At 48.1% G+C, this 22,640-nt stretch overlaps 1 pseudogene; it reads right to left on the bottom strand.

The window, feature by feature from the left end:
• Positions 1-647: 647 nt before the first annotated feature.
• LOC149324533 (uncharacterized) lies at positions 648-3,929 on the bottom strand (annotated as a pseudogene).
• Between the last annotated feature and the right edge of the window lie 18,711 nt (positions 3,930-22,640).

Genomic DNA, 22,640 nt, shown 5'->3' with positions numbered 1-22,640 from the left:
AATGGTGTACTCATCTCTGAGCGTGCCGAGGCCACGGAACAGTTCCGCATGAAGCGTTGGCTGAGGAGTGTTGACAGTACCCAAAAGTTTCACAACTTCAAGAGCTTGGATGGCTGGTAGACCCAGTAAAGGTACTGAAAGTGCCTCAATGACGTAAAGACGCTGGGAGCTGGTCTTCCCTTGCCAAGATAGCTGTGCCAAATACGAACCCCGTACACGCAGAGGTTGGCCACCGGGCCCTGTCAAAATGGCGTCTACCTTGGCGAGCTCAGCAGGGACTCCGGGGAAGTCACTTGGAACTACGGAAACCTCGGCATCTGAGTCTACTTCGAACTGAGTTGCGTAGTTGTCGACTGTGATATCCACATACTTGGCTTTAGCTGGCGTCTCGAGAGCATGCATTTGGATAGCATTGAGTTTGGCCTGCCTCGACTTCCTGGAGCGGCAAACTTCAGCAAAATGACCTTTGTTACCGCAGCTGTTGCAGATAGAGCTCTTTGCCGGGCACTCTGAGCGTGCATGATATGCACGGCCACAGAAGAAACAGACCGGAATGTCACGATAGCGTTCGGACTTCACGTCCATTGAGCATGTTCTCTCGTCGACCGGCCGTCGCGAAAACTTCTGAGTCACAGCATAAATATTGACTATGCTTTGCGAGGTGGCCTGTGCAAGTGAACGTTCCTTGCCGCGTCCTCGGACTGACGAGCTTGCGTCCAAGCTTCTTTTAGAGTTAGCTTCGGGGAGCAGCAAAGCTTATCGGAGAGACGCGTGTCGAGCAATCCAAAAACAAACCTGTCCCGGACCAAGCGTTCTTCCACCGTCGGTGACGGGTAGTTGCAACGTTTGACTGACTTGAACAGTTCGGCGTAAAATGCGTCGACACTCGCCAGGTTGTTCAACGCGCTTGTGAAAGCGAGACGACTCATAGAGCTCATTACAGGGATGCACGAAGTGCTCCGTGAAGCGTTTCACAACTGCGTCGTAGGAGGCTAACTCGGCAGCGTCAAGTGAAAAGGTGTCTAGCAGCGAGCAAGCTTCTGGGCCCATACAGTACAGAAGCGTACGTACAGTCTTTGTCAAAAGTAACCAGGCTGCATGGTTTGCTTCTAGCTCGTACAGTGGAGCCCTTACAGCTTCCCTGAAGCTAAAATGGTCGTTAAAGGTAAGGACTGGGGGTCTTCTTACCTTCCAACACGTTTTGATCTTTAGGAAAGCCACAAGGGCTCCACTATACAAGCTAGAAGCAAACCATGCAGCCTGGTTACTTTTGACAAAGGCTGTACTTGCATGTCTTGCGGAGCGTTTCGTAGTCTGGAGACAGCGGCATAGTCCTCGAAGCGAGACTTCCATGAAGACCAACTTGCAGGGTTGCAGAAGTCGAACGCGTCTGGCGGCTGCAGAGTGAGGCCTAGCCACTGGGCCTGCTGGGCGCTTTCCGGGCGCATCTTTTTGCCGTTGACGGTCGTTGAGAGCTGCTTTTAAGACTGGTTTTTCATGTTGCTGTCACTTCTGACACCATGCTGCGTAGGCGTTCCCGTGCTGTCGTGCCGGGAGGCCGCGAGAAAGGAAAAGAGAGCCAGGTGACCACTCCGCTCCAGGCCCAAACACAAAAGTGATTTATTACAAACCCCCTAGCTTCGCTTCAGCTTAGAGGGTGCCACTATTAAGTTCATAGATGGCGACCCCAAAACTTAGTGGCAAAAAAAAATCAAAAATTTTTCTGGTGCTTTGAAAAAGACAAAGAAAAGCGTGGCCAATGCTCAGCAGCATGTGACTCAAATGAAGGAGCAAAACAATGCACTAAGCGAAGAAGCACTCGAGACAAAAATAGTCACTCCCGAAGAAGCAGCAGTTAGCTGTGAGAGCTTGTTTCCTGGCCGCAAGACGAAAGTCTCTGAGAGGCATGCCTTATGAAGATGCCTGGATTGTGGAATGTTTGCTAATGAGGATGCGGAGCCCAAAGCTCTACGAAAGCAGAGCAATATGATTATGCCTGGAGGAAAATGCTTGCAAAAATATCTGCAACGATTTGAAGGTGTGGTGATTTAAATTTCACTGCCACAAAGTTCTCGATTTCAGCGTTTCAGTTTCCAGTGCAACGAACATCTCGCACGTTCATTTAGTGTGCAGTTTATTGCTTAACCGTAGTGTGAAGTATGGTCGAATGAAGGCTATGGGTAAGGGGCTTTGGATTCAATCAATCGAAAGAAATAATTTTGCTCTCGAGAGCTTGGTAAATAAAAAAGAATCGGTTGCATGGTCAGTATCGTGTTTATTGCGGAAGAAGGCAAACTGCAAGAATACGTCAACAAATTGATCTATATCTGGTATTGCAAAATGTGCGCACTGTCAGCGAGCTCGCATAGTTCTTATATAAAGGAGCATTTTTTTAAGAACGCTCCAAATACAAAAAATAGTTTGATTCGCGCTGCTCCACGCGTGTATTGAACACAGATGCACCCACACGAAAAACAGCGCACCAAGGGGGCGCCGCCGGAAATCATCAACATCGGGACCCTCGCCAAGCACGCCCTTGCCACACTAGTCAGTATTCTAGGCACTATAACCAAGCAGTGCTAGATATGTTCGCTCGCCGCCGACCAAGCGGCGCTAGATATGTTCGCCTGGCGGTCAGCCGCTCACCGGAAGCGGCGAATGCGAGCTGTCAGCGCGGACCAATGAGAGCGCTCTGCTCCCGCATCTAGCTTCCGCCCGCCGCTTTTGATTCTGCGACCGACCACAGTCAACATGGCGTCCAAATTTGCGCGCATCGAGTACAATGATAAATGAATCGTAGGCGTCGAAATGCGACCAATATGGAACTCCTGCGACATGCAGTACAAAGATGCACGGAAGAAAGCCATCGTGTGGCAGGAGATTTAAGCAGAGAATGGAGTTGACCCTGACGGTTAGTCGACTTTCACAGCGCCTTCGTTGACAGGAGCATAGAGCGTGGGCTGTAAATTTTTTATGTTCACATCGAGCCGCGGTGATTCCTTTCTATGGAGTTTGAAGCAAAAAAGCGTTCATCTAATGACAGGCGCCAAAACTAATCACTTCGTCGCTACAAGACACATTATTTATCTTTGTGGCGCCTAGCTGGCTGACACATGCGGCGTGTTTACATCGGCGCAAACTGTCGGTGCCCGGTCGGGCTCGAGAAAGCTCTTCGCAAATTGTACTAAGACTTCTCGGAGGACATATTTTGTTGCAATGCTGTCCTTTATTGTAAGTCGGGGCAGCTATCTGAGGCTGCAAAACGGATTATCAAGCGACGAAAGGTGGTGAAGTCACGGACGAGGTTTTCGTGGGCGTGCGCATTGCAAATTACAGGAAAACCAGCCGCGCGTGTACGCGGCTCTGCATGTGTGTCGTCTGAATTCAGCGCCAGTGTAGACCAAACGAGGAGCTGAATAAACGTACTGTGTGCGAGCGCATGTTTGGAATTGCAAAGAAGCTGTCTCAAAACATGATATGCTCGTTTATTTTTATGCTTACCTTGGTAATTATCTGGTTAATTAACTTCATCACTTCAACTACTAAGCTTATAAGCTTTAAGGCAGACACAATGGCAGGTGCCAAAACATTGTGACGCACCAACAGCCGCATGCTTGTAAATATGACTTCAATTTTTATTTTTTTCAGGCTCAAGTGCAAAGGCACGATTCAAGGGTCTGAGAGAGACATTCACAAAAATATACAGGAAATGGAAGGTGGGGGCTACAAGTGGCTGTGGCGCAAGTGAATCCACGTACGTCAAGTGGACATATTTTAAATCACTGCTGTTTTTGAAGGACCAAGTGGAAATGGGCAGGTTTGTGACTTCCGACAACACAGCTGTATATGTGCATGACTGAATAACCGCATGTTTATTTATTTATTTACAATACCCCTAAGGGCCCTCGTGCGAGGGTATTACTTAGGGGGGGGGGCGATGCAAGCATAAAAATATGGCACAGGCATTTGAAACGAAATACACGTAATAATGAATTAAAACTAGTAATGTACACAAATAACACAACAAACAACGCAGATAAAATAATTAGTAAATGCGCATAATACAACAAAAAATACCAAATCTTTTCTTTAACGAATGCTGAAACGATTGTAGGTTGACCTCAATAGCTATGTGTGATGGCAAGTTATTTCAATCTATTATAGTGCGAGGAATGAATGATTTACCGTAGAGCAATGAACGGCATGTGATGAGTTTTATTTTGTTATCGTGGTCGCGGCGAGGAAAGACTGCAGGGTGTGGCAAAAAGAAGTCGTCGTGGAGGGTGGGATGGTGATACAGTTTGCGAAGTAAGGTTAGGCGAGCGAAATGGCGTCGACATGATAACGGTTCCAACTCGGCACGTTGTTTTAATGCTGTGACACTGGTGAAGCGTGAATAATCTGAAAAGATGAAGTGAACAGCACGGTTTTGCAGGGATTCAAGGTTGTTTATGATGTAAACTTGTTGGGGGTCCCATATGGCAGAAGCATACTCAACTTTCGGGCGGATTAGCGTGATGTAAGGAAGTTTTGTAAGATGAATGAAACGAACGACATTGTACAGTCTTAATTTCTGTTGACAGAAAACACATTCACAGTCACACATCTGTTCACAGAAAACAGCAGTGTAGTGCAAACATCTTTGCTTTAAATGAAGGAATGTAGACTGAGAAGTATTATTTCATTATTTCTTGAAATCAGCACAAGAAGCAACTTCCGCAGGAGCGATAAGCCTGAAGCCACCGCTGAAGAGTTGTTAATGGGAGTCTACAACGAAGGCACTGGTGAGTAGACTTTTATTGCCCAAGCGTATGAAACAGTCACTATAATGTATCGCATAAATTTACATAATGACTAATGAATGAATATTGCTAAGGGCAAAGCTTGATACAGATTTTTTTTTTTCACACTTTACAGACTGTCAGCCAATTTCCCCAGAAGACACTCCCCAGGAAGTAGTGGACACTCCACAAACCAGCAGCAGGAGCTCAACTCCTGCTCCCAATGAATATGCCTACTTGCACACTCCACGGCCACAGAAAAGAGCAAAAAAAAAATCACTATGCTCAAGAAATTGAGAAGATAGAAAGCCTACTACACCAAGATGAAGATGAACCTGTAATTTTCGGCCAACTAATCGCAAAAAGAATGCGTGCATGCCCGAAAAGCTTGTGGCCAGATATAGAAATGGACCTATTGGCATCACTGAGGAAATATACAAAAAGAGAATAAAAGTTACATTGTAGCGTCTATGTTCTGTCATATTTTGTCGCCTAACAAGAGCTTAATCTTTTTACCCACCCGTTCATCGACTTTTTATAGTCTCTAGTGAAAAGTAAAGAACAGGTTTCCTTTACCCAGCAGCCACTTAGCCTGTAGTAGATGAAGCGGAGAGGCAAGCAGAAGGCAAAACGTCAATGATCAGACACTATGTAAGCAAACACCAAATTTCACTCGTCAAAAAGAAAATTGCTGTTCCTTGAGCTTTCATGTTCTACATCGTCCTTTGTGTGCTGGTGGCTGAAACCCCGTATGTGCCCACTGCCATGGCACAGAGCCTTGTTCACGAAGTGCTGGACAAAAATGTTGCGAGGATCTGATGCACTTTGTGAGAAGTTTTTCTTCTTGGTTCGTTCCAACTCGATGAGATAATTTTTTTTTGTCTCATCTCTCCACTGGACATGGACAATGTTTCCAAACTCGTCAACTGTGTCAACATAGCCGGCTGGTACATGTTTCTGAAGTATCAGACATGAAATTTCGTAGTACACAGCATGCCAGCACCGCAAACTCTGCATTACGAGGAAGAAGGTTGAGGCGGTTGAGCACCCTCCAACGGGCAACAAGAATGCCAAAAGCATTCTCCACAATGCGTCTGCAAGTAAAAAAGAAATTTTTGTATTACACAATACTGAAAATAACAGCCATAAAAACACCAGATATGAAATCTGAAATTTGAAAACGCATGCACAAAGCACAGAAATATTGTTGCACTGATTATTTTAGCGTCAGACATATACTAACGTAACATTCGTAGTTGGATCATTAAGGAACACACTGCAGACATGTCAACTTTAAGTCCATTTATCACGAGGCAAGTGTTACCAAAACATTGATCTTCCAGCTCGCTTAGTCCCAGCTTAGGCTACTGTTAACTATTTTGATATTCAGGCCTTTGTAATTGATGGCATGGATTAGTTGATATGCTTTATTTTTTACTCTGAAAATGACTGCCATCGTCTTCGAAGGATTGACCCTCAGTCCGTTTGATTGTGGTCATGAGGATAACTTCACAAGGAAGTTGAGTTGAGTTTAAAGGGACCCTGAAAAGGTTTCTGCAATCATATTCTATTGCAGCAACTCTGTAGAGGTTGTCTTTACGAGTATTCTAGTCCGATTCAGAAAGCTGCGCGTGGAACCAATAATTTACAAACAATTTTTCAAACTTACCGCTCACAGCCGATTAGGGCGACACCTCACCGCGCGTTTCTAGCCGCCCCACCACATGACGTAAACTGGGCAGCCTTGGCCATGGACTGGGCGACCCTTATCATTGGCTCTGCCAAATGACGTCACGCACAATTTTTGCAATAATTCATTTGAAGCTGAGCACTGATGCTCCTTAAAATACTATTTTATTGATTACTTATTATTTTTTAAAACACACGTATACAGAGGTAACAATCCAGCGCATTTCTTGAAATTAATGAGTACTTCCGGTGGAGAAGGAAATTCGTCTGCTCACAAAAGCACGTGTTCTCGTCAAATCTATGCGCCCGCCTTTGTGAGTTTCCTAGCTGCTGCTGCTGCCTCGTTTCTCGTCAGAAATGGACCTCCCTTGCTGTGTAGTCGGATGTAAAACCCAGGACAGGCACGGTGTTACGATGAGGCATCGTGTCCCAATAGGGGACAAGCGAGCAGGTTGGCTGCAACGTATCGGGCTGTCAGCATCGGACAGTCGCTGGGATCTAAGAGTCTGCGGTCGCCACTTCGCTCCTGATGCGTACCGGCGTAATCCCAGTTTGGTACAGCAATCTGGAATCAACATGAAGCTGCGGCTCAAATCCGACGCGCTGCCAACGATGTTTCTCCCCCCAAAGGTAAGTTTCCTGGCTTCGACTTGTGCACACGTGCATCATGTTCGCTTCGCGAGCACTTTTGAGTTGTGCACATGTGCAGCATGTTCGCTTCGCGAGCACTTTTGAGTTGTGCACACGTGCAGCATGTTCGCTTCGCGAGCACTTTTGAGTTGTGCACACGTGCAGCATGTTCGCTTCGCGAGCACTTTTGAGTTGTGCACACGTGCAGCATGTTCGCTTCGCGAGCACTTTGCACATCTGTAGCAAATAGAGCTCAGGAAATGTACCCAGGCGAGCGTTTCCAAGCCTGGGAATTGCGCATGGAGTAGCGGGTGCATGAGCCGCACCCTGTTTTGCGACCGCATGTATACTGTACCTTGTGTGCATTTTGTGGGAACAGCGTAAATTCCAGCCAGAGTTCCGCGACTAAGGCGAGGGACGCCATAGTGGAGGGCTCGCGATAATTTCGACCTGCCGGGGTACTGAAATCGCACAATACACGGGCCTTTCGCATTTCGCTTCCATCGAAATGCGACCGCCGCCGCGGCTGGTGCCGAACCTGGGTCATTCGGGTCAGCAGCCGAGCATCCACTGAGCCACCGCGGCGGTCCATATGAGAGTTCTCCGAGCACGGATTTTCCACTTCGCTCCGCGATGTCGGCAGATCGCTTTGTTAGTCCTGCTATTTGCACCTATTGCGCTTTGAAATGCATAGTGCAAAAAGAAAACAGCTGCACATATGGGACTAGTCTAGATGCATGAACAACATGTATATGCTAAGCATAGGCGTAACTGAACAGCTTTCTACAATACCACATAACACATCATTGCTGAAGCAAAAATTGTGCCACCTAATAGAACAAGTATATTATTTCCCGATGTGCTTTCACGCAGCAATGTGTTGAGCCTGCAGCACACTCTGGAAGCGATTCAGATGTTGTGGCTCTGCCTAGAGAGGTGCGAATATTTCTGGAGCTGTTAATACAGCAGTGCTTTAAAGAAGTTCATTTTGCCTCATGGATGATGCAAGGCATATGGTTTCCACTGGCACATCAAGAGGAAACTTATTAACATATGCTAAGAGTATGTGACATATAGACGTCAGGTTCAACAGAACAGGTACTTGCTCGATTGGTTCATGCAACAGCAGTCTGTTGTTCCTCACTGTGTCCGTCTTTTGCTTGCCATGTTCATGTGCCATTGAATTCAGACTTATTGTTTCGTCTCAATAGTCATTAATAAACCTGGGAATGAGGAAGAAATCAATATTTTGTGTGTGCATATTTTATAACCACACCAGTATTATCTGTTTTCAGTAGATTTGTGTAATTTCTTTTAAGCTGGTTCACAACTCTTCCTTTTTGCAATTTTTGCAATGTACACTTCACGCCTAGAGTAGCTAAAACTAATAATTCATGTAAACTAATTCATGTAAAATAAAATAATTCATGTAAACTTCAGTATTGCTAAAAATACCCTTCCCTAGGAACTACTGCAAGCGTGCCCTTCAGGTGTCAGCAGGAAAACTGCGGCAAGGCAGACGACATGGGAACACCAGTCAATTGGTAAGTGATCTATGAAAAAGCCGAGGTAGTATTCCAAAATGTGGTAGTTTGCAGTTATAAATACAACTTAAAATTAAAGGCTAGTAACTGCTGACAGCCAAAAGTGGATGTAAACCCTGCCACCCATTGCAAATATAAGCAATTTTTTCAGTCACACAGGTGTGCCTTGGGCTGAAAACTCTGGTTGCTGCAAACGTGCAAACGGAGAAGCCTGCCACCAGAGAAGCTGGAATACAGGCTGACCAAGTAGTTGAGACCAATGCAGTTCAGACCAATGCACATTCAGCTGCAGCGGTACCTGATCTGCTGCCACCTGTGCCAGCAATCTTTCAGCCTCTTCGTGGCTCCACACCAATACCAATGGAAGTGAACGAGTCCCACTGCACTGAAGATGACAGTGAGAAGCACCCTACTGAACATAAGGACCCCAGTTGTGTTTTGTCATCTGACAACAGCTTCTGCAGGTATTGATAGCTTTAGTTTTCCCTGTACCTCATTGCTTAAAATTTAAAGCCTCAGCTGCAGACGGCCAAGAAATTGTGCATTCCACTGCAACTGTAGATGTACAGACTTATCAAAACTAGCTGGATGATACATGAAATAAGTGTCCGGTAGGGGCATGCGAGTATTCATAATGTTTTATTTTGTCAAGTGAATCATACAGTAGACTCTCAGTTGTTTCAACCTAATCAACTGCGTTCTTGAGTTTTGGAATAATTCGATGCAGCTACACGAATAATACCACAAAGTTTGAGTAAGGCGCTTTCTAGCTTTCTTCAAAGACAGGATCCACAGTGCAGTGTACTTCATTTGTGTGGTGGCATTCATAATTCTCACACTTGGCTTGGAATATCGAATGATGTGGCAATACTCCGATTTGCTTGGCAAAGCTTGATTTGATGCCCAATCTCACAGGCTATGGCACATATACACCTCACACCCCTCTCATCTACTGAGATGTGCTGGTAGTATATTCGTAGTGTATTCGTAGCTACAGCTGCAACTTCTTAAGGTACAGCATCAAGCAATTAGCTGCCTCATTTAGAACAAATATCTGCAGAAGTTGAGAATGTTCGGCTCGGTTTTGGAAAAAAAATTACTTGCACATAGTTTGCAGTTATTTGCAAGGGTACTTTTTCTTTTCCCGCTGATAGAAAGAAGAAAATACTGCATTGGTACTGTGTACTTTGATAGCAGCTTTATTTAACACACCTTTTTACAGCCAACACATCATGAGCTGAAAATTTACTGCCATAACTTATTGGTAGAAAACATTAAAAATCACACAGCACTGACTGCTGATGTCACTGCCCTTCGTTTCCAGTGACCACGAAGAAGAAGCAGGCCAGTCGCCGGCCGATGTTCCCTTTCACAAAGAATGAAAGTTCCTTGTGCCTGAATGCAGCCTGCCACAGCTGCTTGACACCTGCACAGTGTGCGGAAAAACAAGGACTATAGACATAAGCACGGTGGGCAGCCTTCTCACTGTTAAGGGGGCTGCGAAACACTGCTTGGGGGGATACCGGCTACACTTCAGGTGGGTTCTTTATGTCACACAGATGCTGACTTAAAAAGAATTACAGGAATCGATGCACAGGAACAAGAGTTAATCAGTGGAGAAATTTCAAAATACAAGCAAACAAAACGCTGCCCTCAACTCGATTTTGGCGGGGCTGCCCACTCCTATTTCGCTCTCCCAATGACGGCACCTGGCGCAACCAATCAAAACAGCCAGCCAGAGCACGTCGTGGAAGTTTGCACTCCATGGTTGCCTGCTCTCTGTAACTCGTTCTTGCTGAGACTGGCTGCGTCGTTTCCATGCCAGAGCGCCCCTAGTGGTGTATTTTTATTTTACTTGCTTTGCAGGGCTTTTATCTAAGACAAACAAGTTGTTTTTGTTGATGTGATATAAAACGCAGACAGGTGACAAAATGTGTCTCTATTTATTCACACAATTTGCAGTACATTTACTGTTTGTCCGATCGTCAAGCTCGCGCCAGGTGATGTCATATCCGCTGCTAAAAACCCGCCACTGTGTGGCGACACCATCAGAGCCATGAAGTTGCTTTTGGGAGGACATTAAAATATTAAAGAACGGAATATACATGGTATTACCGACGCTATTAGCACCATTATAACACACTGTATGCAATCAACAGGCAAAACAGTTAACTAAGATTGTGTTTCTGGGCCCCTTTAAGGGGAATTGCCCACTGCAGCACAATTTCCTCTGGAGAAGCCAACCACTGGTTGCAGGCAAGGCAGCAGGCAACATCCTCCTGGCTGCAGGCATCTTGTTTTCTGGCTCGGTGGTGGCTTCAACAGTTCGGCTCCTGCAATCCATCTGGGTGCAAAGCATCACGGAGAGGACCTATTATAACTACCAAGTATCATTCATGCCTAAAGCTTGATGGCGCATGCGGTCATAATGAAAACTGGATAACTACAGTGCAAAGCAACATATGTACTGCACCAGTGCCTGCAGTGCAATGCCACTGACCCGGCACTTATGTTGTCATGGGTTATGCTTTGAGAGACCAACTGCATGTGCTAGTGTTGAAGTCATCAGCATTTTTTCACTCTGTTATCTTGTTCAGTAAAGGTAATGACAAAAAAAATTTGAAGCTAATGAAGTATTTCAAAAAACACTGAAACACAAGAAAAAAGGATGCCTTGTGCTAATGCGCATTACTGCAAACACATCACCGTAAGCTTTGTATTGTATTATCTAAACTGTACATGTTCTTCTTTGCAGCTTTTTCAGCAAAAGCAAGCGCAACTTGCCAGTGGCCTAGTGGGCATGCAAGCAGACCTAACAGGAGATGGCCGGTGTGACTCGCCAGGTTACAGTGCGAAATATACGACATGCAGCGTACTGGCTGTGTATACTGGAGCCGTATTGCACACTGCACAAGTTCAAGTTGGGTGAGGTAAGCCTGGAGCATCTGGAACAATTATTTTGTCACCATTTTTATAATACGCTTACTGTTTACTTGTGCAGTCGCCAGAGGTACCAAACAGTGTATCAATGCAGAAGCAAGGGCTGATTAAGTGCTTGGCTGCAGTGGAAGATATGGGCATAAGAATTTGTTCACTGACTACAGGTAGCATTTCTTGTTCTTGCACTTGGATGCATGTCACAAATCACATAAGATGATGCGAATGCACAGTGCTGCATTGTTGCCTACACTCATTACATATAATAAATGCACTCATTTCTATCTTTATTCTAGCAACATTAACACTACTAACCGCTTGTTGGTTGCAATTTTCCATGATGTATTGTCACTAAGTGCTAAAATACCAAAACCAGATTACTGGCCACAATGATGGCATGAATAAAACCAGTGGAAAGGACATAGACACAGTAAGGAGCACAGGAAGACGCTTGTTTTACACTAGCTTTGCACATTATGATGGCGATGGCACTTATGCATGTGGTGCCTTAATTTTTGGAAGGTTGCATATGAAGAAGGTTGCCCATGGAACAAGCATGATTCAGTACATGGAGAGCACGGCCAGTTGGTACTATCGGAGAAAAAAGCAACTGCGCTTCCTCCAAGTTCCAAACTGTGTATCACTGCATGCGGGCATCACCTGACGGTGGTGGTGAAAACTTTTTAATAAACAACAGGAGAGTTTGCAGACCAAAAATGGCCCTTTACATAGGTGGAGTCCTTAGTCCGGGACCCCGCTGGACGAGGCCGCTACTCGCGCCCGTTGGACTAGAGCCCTTTGAGACTCCAGCCCCGAGCAGTTGAGCAGGGCTGCCTCCCATGCCTCTCGGGAAGGGGAAGGATTGGGGGAAGGGAAGGATTCTTTTGACAGGCCCAAACCATGTGGAAGGTATCGGAAACTTCCCCACAGTGAGGGCAGCGCCCATCAATTTTGGGGTCGAAATGTTTCACTATTGCAGGACACAACAGAGTGTTGGTCTGCAAGCGCCTCAGAGTTCGCTCATCAGCTTTACTCAGGCCCTTAGCAGGGACCGGGAAAAGACGATGGCGTTCGCAATAGTCGTCCAGAATTTCTCTGAACCGCAGAAGCGGTTGCACAATCTCCGAGCCGGAAGAGCCTGGGTGAGGTGCCCGGTAGGTAAGCGCTCGGGCAGCCGCGTCCGCAGCCTCATTACCTCTAACGCCCTGATGGCCTGGAGTCCGAACTATGCGTTTGGGCAAAGGGTCCGATTCCCTCACTGCGCGCTTTAATATACTCCAGGCTAAAGGTGAAATCTCGCCAGCCAGGTAGTGTTGACAGGCTCGACGCGAATCTGTCACGATTACCTTCGAATTCAAGTCCGAGGCGGCAAGCGCAATGGCTACTTCCTCAGCCTGTGCTGAATTTCGAGCTCGAAAGGAGAGCCCGTTAACGCTTTGATCCTGGTGAACTACTGCGGCCTAGAATCCATTGGGCGACGGCCCTGCCACGTCAACGTAGTATATACCCTGATTGGATCCGTGTTGGTGTTTGAGGGCCCGAGCGCGCGCCTCTCGTCTGCCTTCGTGTGTATGTGTGTCCATGTTGCGCGGGAGTGGAGGGACCCAGAGCTTGTGACGCCATAGCTCCGGAATCCGACACGTCTCCTCTGGAGTGCACTCGTGTTGGATGTGCAAGCGGTCTAGCAGGCGGCGCCCGGATGCCGTCTGCGAGAGTCGCGTATATTGGTTCACGAGGTGGGCCTCTCGTAACTCCTGGTAGGAGTTGATCACCCCCAACGCCGACAACTTAGCATTGGAGGTGGCCACTGGGAGGCCCAGTGCTCGCTTTGTAGCCTTTCTAACGATGGTGTCGATTCTTATTTCTTGTTGTTTCGTAGTGCGAAGGTAGGGAGCGGAGTAGAGGATCCTGCAGGTCACGAAGGCATGGGCGAGCCGAAGCGCGTCCCTGCCTCGCAACCCGCCGCGCTTGTTAGAAACGCGATGGATCATGCGTCCAACCTGTTCGCCTACGCGCTTGAGTTTGGCAATAGTGGATTCCGGGCTGAGCCTGTTATGGATGAACAGACCTAGTATGCGGAGCTCCCCGACCTCTTCGATGGGGCCTCCCGTCAGAGAGATTTGCAAACTCGTGTTGTCCTTAGGATCGGATCTGATGTGCAGAAGTTCCGATTTTGCGGGAGCACATTGGAGACCACAGCCGATAGCGTAGCTATCGGTTATGGTGGCGGCCCGCTGAAGGCGGTCCTCCATTTCCCCAAGGCTCCCTTCGGTAGTCCAAATTGTTATGTCGTCCGCGTATAGTGCGTGATGAATGCCTTCCACCCGGGCCAATTGGTGGGGAAGCTGCATCATGACAATGTTGAAAAGAAGTGGCGACAAGACCGCCCCTTGGGGTGTACCGCGTGTACCCATCGTGTACGGTCCGTATTCGTCATCCTCAATCTTGAGGAAGGCCTGACGCTTGGAGAGAAAGTCTCTTACATATGTGAATGCCTTGCGCCCACAATCAGTGGTACTCAAGTTAGCCAAGATGCTGCTATGACGAACGTTGTCAAAGGCCCCCTTAAGATCAACGGCAAGGATGGCCTTGTCGTTGTGGCGCATGGCAGTGGGTCGTATTATGTAGCGGTGTAACTGGAGGAGGACGTCCTGCGCAGACATATGCGGTCGGAACCCGAACATAGTGTCTGCAAAGAGGCCCTTGGTCCCTATGTGTGGAGAGAGGCGATCCCTAACCATCGTCTCCATAAGCTTGCCCACACAAGAGGTTAGTGAGATGGGCCTCAGGTTGTCGGTATTCACTGGCTTGCCTGGCTTAGGGATGAAAGTGACCAAGGAGGTCTTCCATTCGGGAGGGAGTGGACGCCCGTCCCAAATCTGGTTAATGTACCCTAGCAGGTGGAAGTAGGCCGAATCTGGGAGGTTGGCCAACAGATTGACTGTTATGCGATCCCGACCCGGAGCCGTACCTCGCCGCATTTTAGCTAAAGCCGCCTTAAGGTCGTGTAACTCAAAAGGGGCATCAATGTCGGGATTCGGCTTTCCCGCGTACTCGTACTCGGGCCCAACTGGGTCCTCTATGCGGCAGAGATATCTGTCGCACAGGGTGTCCGCGAGTTGAGCCGTCGTACCTTGGTACCCGTGCAAAGCCCGCCGGAGCTGTCTTTGCGTCTCCCCTCTCGTTTGAGTGGGGTCGATGAGACTGCGAAAGAAGCGCCATGTTCCTCTCGAGCTCATCTGACGCGCTGCCGAATTACACTTCTCTATCCAGTTTGAATCGGTGAGCTGGGCAGCATACGCCGCAGCCTGCTCCGTGAGGTCGACAATGCGAGCCTTAAGTTTGCGATTCAGCTTTTGCTTCTTCCACCGTTTGGTAAGACTCCAGCGAGCCTCCCACAAGTGCAGGAGGTGATTGTCCACTGCAGGGATCTCTTCAGTGGTCTGAAGTGTCGTGACGTGTTGTTTTTGTATTGTGTCTAATTGCTTTGCCCACTCCGCATATCCGCCGGATAAGAGCACGGGAGGTATCTCTTTTGTTCGAAACTTACGCCAATCGGTCAATTTAGTGTGGCCCCACTTTTTGCGAGCCGCCTTCGCCAGAAGAGTGACCCGGAGAAGGCAGTGATCGCTACCAAGAGTCTCTCCCAGGTTCTCCCAGGTAGCGTCTCTGGTGTTCGTAACGAGAGTCAGGTCAGGGCATGTGTCTCGCGTAACCGAGTTGCCCACACGTGTGGGACAACACGGATCCGTGAGGAGTGTAAGACGAAGTGTGGAGATGAGCTCCGCCAGCTTGTGTCCTCTGGCCTTCTCAAAGTGGTAGCCCCAATGTAGGCTTGGAGCATTGAAGTCCCCAACGATCACTAGAGGTTCCTTGTCAGCCGATTTGAGCGCGCGGTAGAAGATTTCGTTGAAGGTCACGCGCGGCTTATGCGGGGGGCAGTAAATGTTAAGGACATGTATTGATGGGTCGCGGCGCTTGAGTGGCAGGACCTTGACCATACTGTATTCCTGTTCAGTCTCCAGTTCGAGGTCTACTGGGACTGCGGTGTACGCTTTGTTCACCAGGATGCACGTTGTAGGACCGCCTTGAAACGAGCTATACCCTGTGAATTTAGCATCTGCGCCGGGTTCCTGAAGAGCTAGGAGCGCCGGTGCGGTACCGAGAGATTGCAGGTAGAGCTGGAGATGTGACCGTTCTTTCCAGCTCCGTAGACCCCTGCAGTTCCACTGTATGATCTCGAATTGCTCCGAATTGTTGTTGGCTTTCCGCTGGGGTCGGCTAGCCATCGTGAACGTGATTATTTAATTTTGGGGGCCAGGTCCCACCCCCGAAGGTGATGGGGCCTCAGGCAGAGGCACCAGCACGTCCGAAGAGAGAGCGGCCGGAATGTTTTCTAGTGAGCCTGTGGCCTGGCGAAGGACCACCTTCCGCCTGCGGAGGTCTGGTCGCGGAGACCGCAAGCGGGAGCGGCTTTGACTGAGTTGAGCTCCAATTTGGTCCTGAACGACAGAGAGAGCTGTCTCAGCAACCTGTGCCACTATAGCAGGCATGATTTTTGCCAATTCGGCCTGAAGAAGTTGCTGAATGGAGCCCCGGACCGCTTCCATGATTTTACCTGGCAGAGCATCAATTTCGCTCTCCAGGTTGTACAGGCGGCTCTCCACCATTGGCAGCCTACCAACCACTGTGCTGGCCGACTGCTGCGACACGCTTGTCAGCCCAGATGCGACCGAGGCACTCTCATCTCGGTCCTCTGGCTCGGCTAGTTCTATAGGCTCGGAAGGACCAGCTTGAGGTTCTTTACGTCCCTCTAACTTAGCCTCCAGCTCCTGAATTTTCCGCACTAGGAATTCTGTTTGGCGCCTAAGTTCAACATTTTGCCTCTGTAGGGCGGCTTCCGTAGGGGAGAGGGAGGGAGAAAGAGGCCCGGAGGCAGCCCTAGCCCAATCGCTCACCTTGTTTTGGGCGGTCGCTAGAGGCGGGAAATCCCCAGCGCTGAAGTTCGGCAACCTCGCCTGGGTCCCGGACTTCACAGCCGTCTTGACATGACCGGACTTGCCCGGCGCAGAAGTGGACTTGCTGTCCTTGGCATTGGTAGGCGGAGCTTGCTTCTGAGCCGACTTCCGCTTGCTTTGACTCCGTGATGGTCCCGGCTTGATCGGTTTCCGGTACTTGCCGACGCAGCCGGCAGCACCGGTGAAGTGGGCACCCGCGCACAGCAGACATTGGGGGGTGCACTCATATTGTGGTATGCCCTCGGGTGTGGTGGCCACTTGAGAGCCGCAGAGGCCGCAGCGTCCCGACTGCGGCCGCGGGCAGATGTCAGCCCGGTGCCCCACCGTGCCGCATCGATGACAGGCGGGGATCGTCTTCTTGTACAGTCTCACAGGAATGCCCTGGTCGCTGCAGAAGATTTGGCGGGGTACCTTCTTCCTTTGAAAGGTGACCACTGCGATGGCGGTGCCGCCCAGCTTGCGCACAGAAAGTATTTCTCCGTGTCTCCACTCCAGCTTCTGCTTGAGGGAGGCCGACGTTTCGCCGGGGTGAACGCGTTGATCACTCCCTTGCAGACCTCGCCAGAAGCCTTGGCGTGCCCGCGAAACATAAGCTGGCGGTCGCCGACCGTCAGCGTGACATCGCCGAGGAGCTTCTCAGCGGCTGGCACAGAGTTCACGCCACACACCAGCACATTTTGGTCCCACACGGGCCATACAGAGAGTTGCACCTCTCCACAGTCCCGTATGATGTTGCGCACGGCAACTCCGGCTTCACCTGGAGCGAAGGTGGCCTTCAGATCCAGCGTCTCGCGTGGCTTGAGCACCACGATGAGGTCGTCGCGTCCAATGCGCGGCGTCTGCTGCGGCCGCCACTGGGGTTTGCAAGTTGCGCCCTTCAAGGCCGCGCCACCGACACTTCCTTGCGAAGCGTGCGGGGACCGAACTGCCGCCTGGTGCTGGGCGGCGGCTCCAGTTGGCTTGGGAGCGTTCGTCTTCTGCCGGCGTCTCCAGATTTTGACCATATCTGCCAAATAGTCATCTTCCGATGTTGGAAGGTCCTCGAGTTGAACGGTTTCCATGCGTACGACTTGCATGGACAGCGGATCATAGCCGGTAACCGTATTTGGAGCCGCCATCGCCGGGGAATCCCCAGCCGGGGCTGGCGAACGCCGGCGAACGCCCCGCCGCCGTTGGGCTTAGCGCCGCGGCGGTGGGCGAAAGCTTCAAAATCTCAGAATTTCGTCAAAAATGGGCCCACCTTGATGGAAGTGGGGCCCACTTGTGCCGCTGATCTTCGCGGAGACGATGGTGCCAAGATTCGTGGGGTCCGAGTTGACAGACCGCAATAAGGAGCGATCAGAATCGGAGCCGATGTGCGCCCGTCTTCTCCCTTCGCGCGCCCTCAGCGTCCCGCCTTCGCACTCCTAGTATCAGGACCAGTGAACTTGCGGTGCGGAATTTGAAGTGGAGATCAGTTACTTTTGTCCCAGATAGGACACACTATCAAGAATAAAACCAGCGGAAAGGACATAGACGCAGTAAGGAAAGGAGTTTCTTACTGTGTGTCTTTTCTGTTAGTTTTATTCTTCCCAATATGTATCAGCTGGCACAATTCTCCACTCTGATATGAATGTTTTTAATGAGACTTTGACACCACCATCGCGAATTGCTCAGTATTTAACTGTGCTCTTAACATTTTCAACGAGCCCAGTCGCTAAACTTCATTTGTTTTTCCTTAGACCGCCACCCTGCCATCAGGCGGTACTGCAGGATTAGCCGGCCAGACATCAAGCACTGGTTCGATGTCTGGCATGTTGCTAAAGGCAAGGAACCATATTTTCTCTCCACCTTGATAGGCCTGTTTGTGACATTTCTTTCCTCATTCAATGTAGGTCTCAAGAAGAAGCTCCTTGCTGCCAGCTAGCCGTAAGCATGCAGTTCTGACAGCATGCATCCAGTTAATTATCAACCATCTTTACTGGGTAGCTCGAGCAGCAAAAGGTTTTGAAGAGCTTGTTGTTAGTATGTGGAGAAGCCTGCTGAACCACATCTGCAACAAGCATGACGGACATGATGGCCCTTACAAGCGTTGTCTACATGAACCACTTGAGAACAGGAAATGGCTGAAACCAAGTATGTAGCACCTGAAATGCTATATACAATGCTTATGTTGTGCCCCGTTAATATGACCCCCATAATATGGACTACACAAATTATAGACAATATTTCTTGAGACCACACTTGACAGTGTTGGCATCAGGCCTTGTTAATGCGGAAACCCGCTGTGCAGACAATGGACATGGGAAAGTGCACAGTATCCATTATGGCCCATGTTTTTGAATTTAGGACGGAAGAGACCCAAATTTCTACTGCCACACCCAAGTGTTTCAATTTCAGCATTTTTCGTGCAGGATAACAGAGGAATGCCGTGAAAAGTGCAAATGGCTGAGAGCTGGCCCTTTTCTTTTGTGGTTTAATGTTTTGCAGTGCAGAGCTATCCTATCGAAGGGCCTCAATTTTCCAGCTTGAAGGAGGGACTGTTGAAAACTCCCACAGTAGCTTCTGCTATGTAGAAAGCCACGCTCAGCAGCTGCCAGCCTAATCAGTGCTGACATGCAGCAGTGGTTTGAGAGATGTGAACAGTCACAATAGCAGTTAGGTCATTCATGCCATCAAACATATAGACCTGCAGGCGCATCAAGCTGCGCCACATTATTTTCAAGCACAACGGCGACCACAATAATGGGCTTGTAGCTCCCACAGTGAAGTCTAATTTCAACTTCGCCAGCCGCCAGTATGCACAAAAGCAGACCTTAATCGTAGCACATTTTCTTGCTCCAAGATTTGTTATTATGGATGACTGGCTTAATAGACAATTTTATTCAGAAACCAAAGTGTCCATATTAACAAGGCACAACTGTATACCCATTTTAATAGTGATAATATAAGGTATTAAAATTTGATCATTCATAACCTATTATCGCAATCCATTTCTAGCATCAGAAGCATTCCTGGAGCTGCACAAAATCGTGGACAGCCCACTACTGCTGCTTTGGGACGTACGTCAAATTTCCCCGAAGGTGCAGACGTACACTTTGGAGTCATTCCACAGTGTGCTAAACAGATTTGCTCCAAAGTCGAATGCTTTTTCGGAGGAGGGAATGCAAGAAAGGCAAGCAACAAACAGCAGCCAGGAAAGAAATCTTACACTGTCTTTTTAATTTTCAGGACTCGTCTTGCCGTGTTGCATTTTAATGAAAATGCAGCACGAGCACAAGCTGTCACCCAAGCTGGCGAGGAACGCTGGAAAGTCACAACTTCGAAGGCCAGGAGAGGCCACTTCACTGTGAGTGAAGTGAAGGAGGCGCCCAGCTACAGTTCGTAAACCCAGCTATGAAAACTGATCACTAGTCAGGGATCAGTTTTAATGGGGGTCTGGTTTAGATATAGTGTGGGGTCGGCCTGTAGGCCTCGTCTCAAAGAGAACAGAACCGCTACTGTTTTCTGAGGAGAAAATCTAAATCCGTTTCTATCTGCCCAGGTAGCCAGTTTATTTATTGTTATTTGTATCTGTCGCTCACAAGTAGGTATGCTGGAAGACGTGCATGCTATTTGGAGGTCATCTACGTAAACCGAGTACATTATGGATTTTGAGATTACTTTTCCTATGGAGTTCATTTTGATGATGAATAAGGTCGTGCTGAGGATGCACCCCTGGGGTACGCCAGTTTCTTGTATAAAAGTGTTGGAGAAGGTTGCGCCTAGGCGGACTCGGTACGTGCGGTTGGTTAGGAAGTCGTTCAAACAGCTCAGCATCCTGCCGCGGATACCTAGGTCCGCTAGGTCACGGAGGATACCGAACCTCCACGTGGTATCATAAGCGTTCTCCAGGTCAAAGACCCCGATACAGTGTTGCTTGTGGATGAACGCTTCCCGGACTGCGTTCTCAAAGCGAACAAGGTGATCGGTTGTGGAACATGTCTTTTTAAACCCGCATCGGTGTATATCTAAGAGTTGCCGGGACTGAAGTATGAAGGTTAGTCTGATATTTAGAATGCTTTGGAATGATTTTGCTATACAGCTAGTGAGTGCTATTGGCCTGTAACTGGTGGGACTAGTCGGTGGTTTGCCAGGTTTTAGAAAGGGTACTATGATTGCTTCTCTCCATGCTTGGGAGATTTCTCCACTCATCCATATTTTATTGAAAAATTTTAGGAAAGCCTCTATGGCAGTCTCAGAGAGGTGAGCAAGCATGGCATAATGTATATTGTCTGGGCCTGGTGCTGTCTTTTTACTGGATGTTAGTACTGTGTTTAGTACCTGCATTGTAATAAGCTGATTCTAGTCTTCATGTATACATGTTCTGAAGGAAAGTTTTTGTTTTTCTACTATTGTTTTGTGCTTTTGAAAGGAGTGTGTGTAGTTGGATGAGCTTGAAACTGTAGAAAAATGCTCACCCAATATGTTGGCCTGCTCTTCTAATGTTGTTTGAGTACCGGGTGTTGTTAGCATTGGAAATGTGAAAGGATTAAATTTTCCAGTGAATTTCCGCACCTCCTCCCACATTTTCTTTGATGATATTGAGCTGTTTATCGAGGATATGTACTGTTGCCATGATGCCCTTTCTGCGTTGCGTCTGATGTATCATGCTTTTGCTCTTGTCTTTTTAAAGTTTATGAAATTCTCATGTGTTGGATATCTCCGGAAAATGCCCCAGGCTTTGTTTTGTATCTTTTTTGCATCTTTACATTCTTTTGTGTGCCAGTATTTGTGATTTTGTTTTACTATTCCAGAGGATTGAGGAATAGCTAAATCTGCGGCAGCTAAGATACACGTGAATTTTTCATTTATCTCATTCATGTCAACATTTTCTAAAACTATTTTCTCTAATCTAGCTTCTAATCTAAAAAGTTGCCAGTCAGCTAAATGTTGCTTCCAACACCGTGGTTTTGTAGGAATGACTGTTAGCAAGGATGAGAGACTTATTACTACAGGGAGGTGATCACTTCCATATGGATTGTCTAAAACACTCCAGTTAAAATCGTTAAAAACAGGCGGTGAACTAACAGACAAATCTGAAACACTCATTTTCCTCGAGGTTGGGGAGCAATATGTGGGTTTATTCGCGTTCAGTAAACATACGTTGTTGCATAGAATAAAATCCTCTATGAGATGGCCTCTAGCATCAGTTTTCTCGCTTCCCCAAAAACATGAATGCGCATTAAAGTCTCCAACTACCAGGTATGGCTGTGGTAGCTGGTCTAAAAGAACCTCTAAGTCATGTAGTGTTAAATTAAAGTGCGGATCGACATATAATGAGCACACTGTAATGGTTTTATGGGCAACCAGAGTGGCTGCGGCAGCTTCGAGTCTTGTTTTTAGTTTAGGCTCTCGAGCCGGGACACCGTTTTTCACTATGATGGCTACGCCTCCCGACAGCCGGCTCGCCTGTTCCCGATCGCGGCGGAAAACAGTGTAATTCTTAAGAAAGTTATTTTTTTGGGGACCTAAATTTGTTTCTTGTAGACATAAGGCGACAGGAGTGTGTGCTCCTAGTATGTGTGCTCCTAGTATGTCTGCTCCTAGGAATATCTCCAACAGACACAACGTTTACGAGTTTTGAGTGCTGGATGTTGTCTCGCAGTTCGAGCAGTAAGTCACCGCTGGCCATTTTTGATACCTTGTAGCCAATGCCCAAGGCTTCTGTCAAACACTTTGACACCAGGAAGGGAAACAGGATTCTTGCTTGCTTATCTTGTACTTCACTATGGATGAGATGGTATTGAGGAAAACACTTTTCTTTTTTGGAAAAAAACATCTGCTTCGTTCCGCCCTCTCTTGAGAGAGCGATCAGGTCTGGATAAAGGGGGAGCCATAAAAAATTCAAGTTTTTCGGTCATGGTGCCAGCCACCCACCATGGAGCCCAACAAGGGGACGGGACCGGAACTTGAAAGCAATTCCTGCCCACGCCAGCTGTACACCTCAACTATAACCAAATATGACACAACTCAGGGTAGTTGGCCACACAAGGTTAACCCTAGCCGCCTATGAAAAGTGA

The sequence above is a fragment of the Amblyomma mixtum genome, unplaced genomic scaffold (assembly GCF_055824585.1).
Source record: "Amblyomma mixtum isolate Tamu unplaced genomic scaffold, ASM5582458v1 scaffold_25, whole genome shotgun sequence".
Classification (NCBI taxonomy): domain Eukaryota; kingdom Metazoa; phylum Arthropoda; class Arachnida; order Ixodida; family Ixodidae; genus Amblyomma; species Amblyomma mixtum.
The sequence above is the reverse complement of the archived record's forward strand: the minus strand, read 5'-3'. Positions and strand labels throughout refer to the sequence as shown.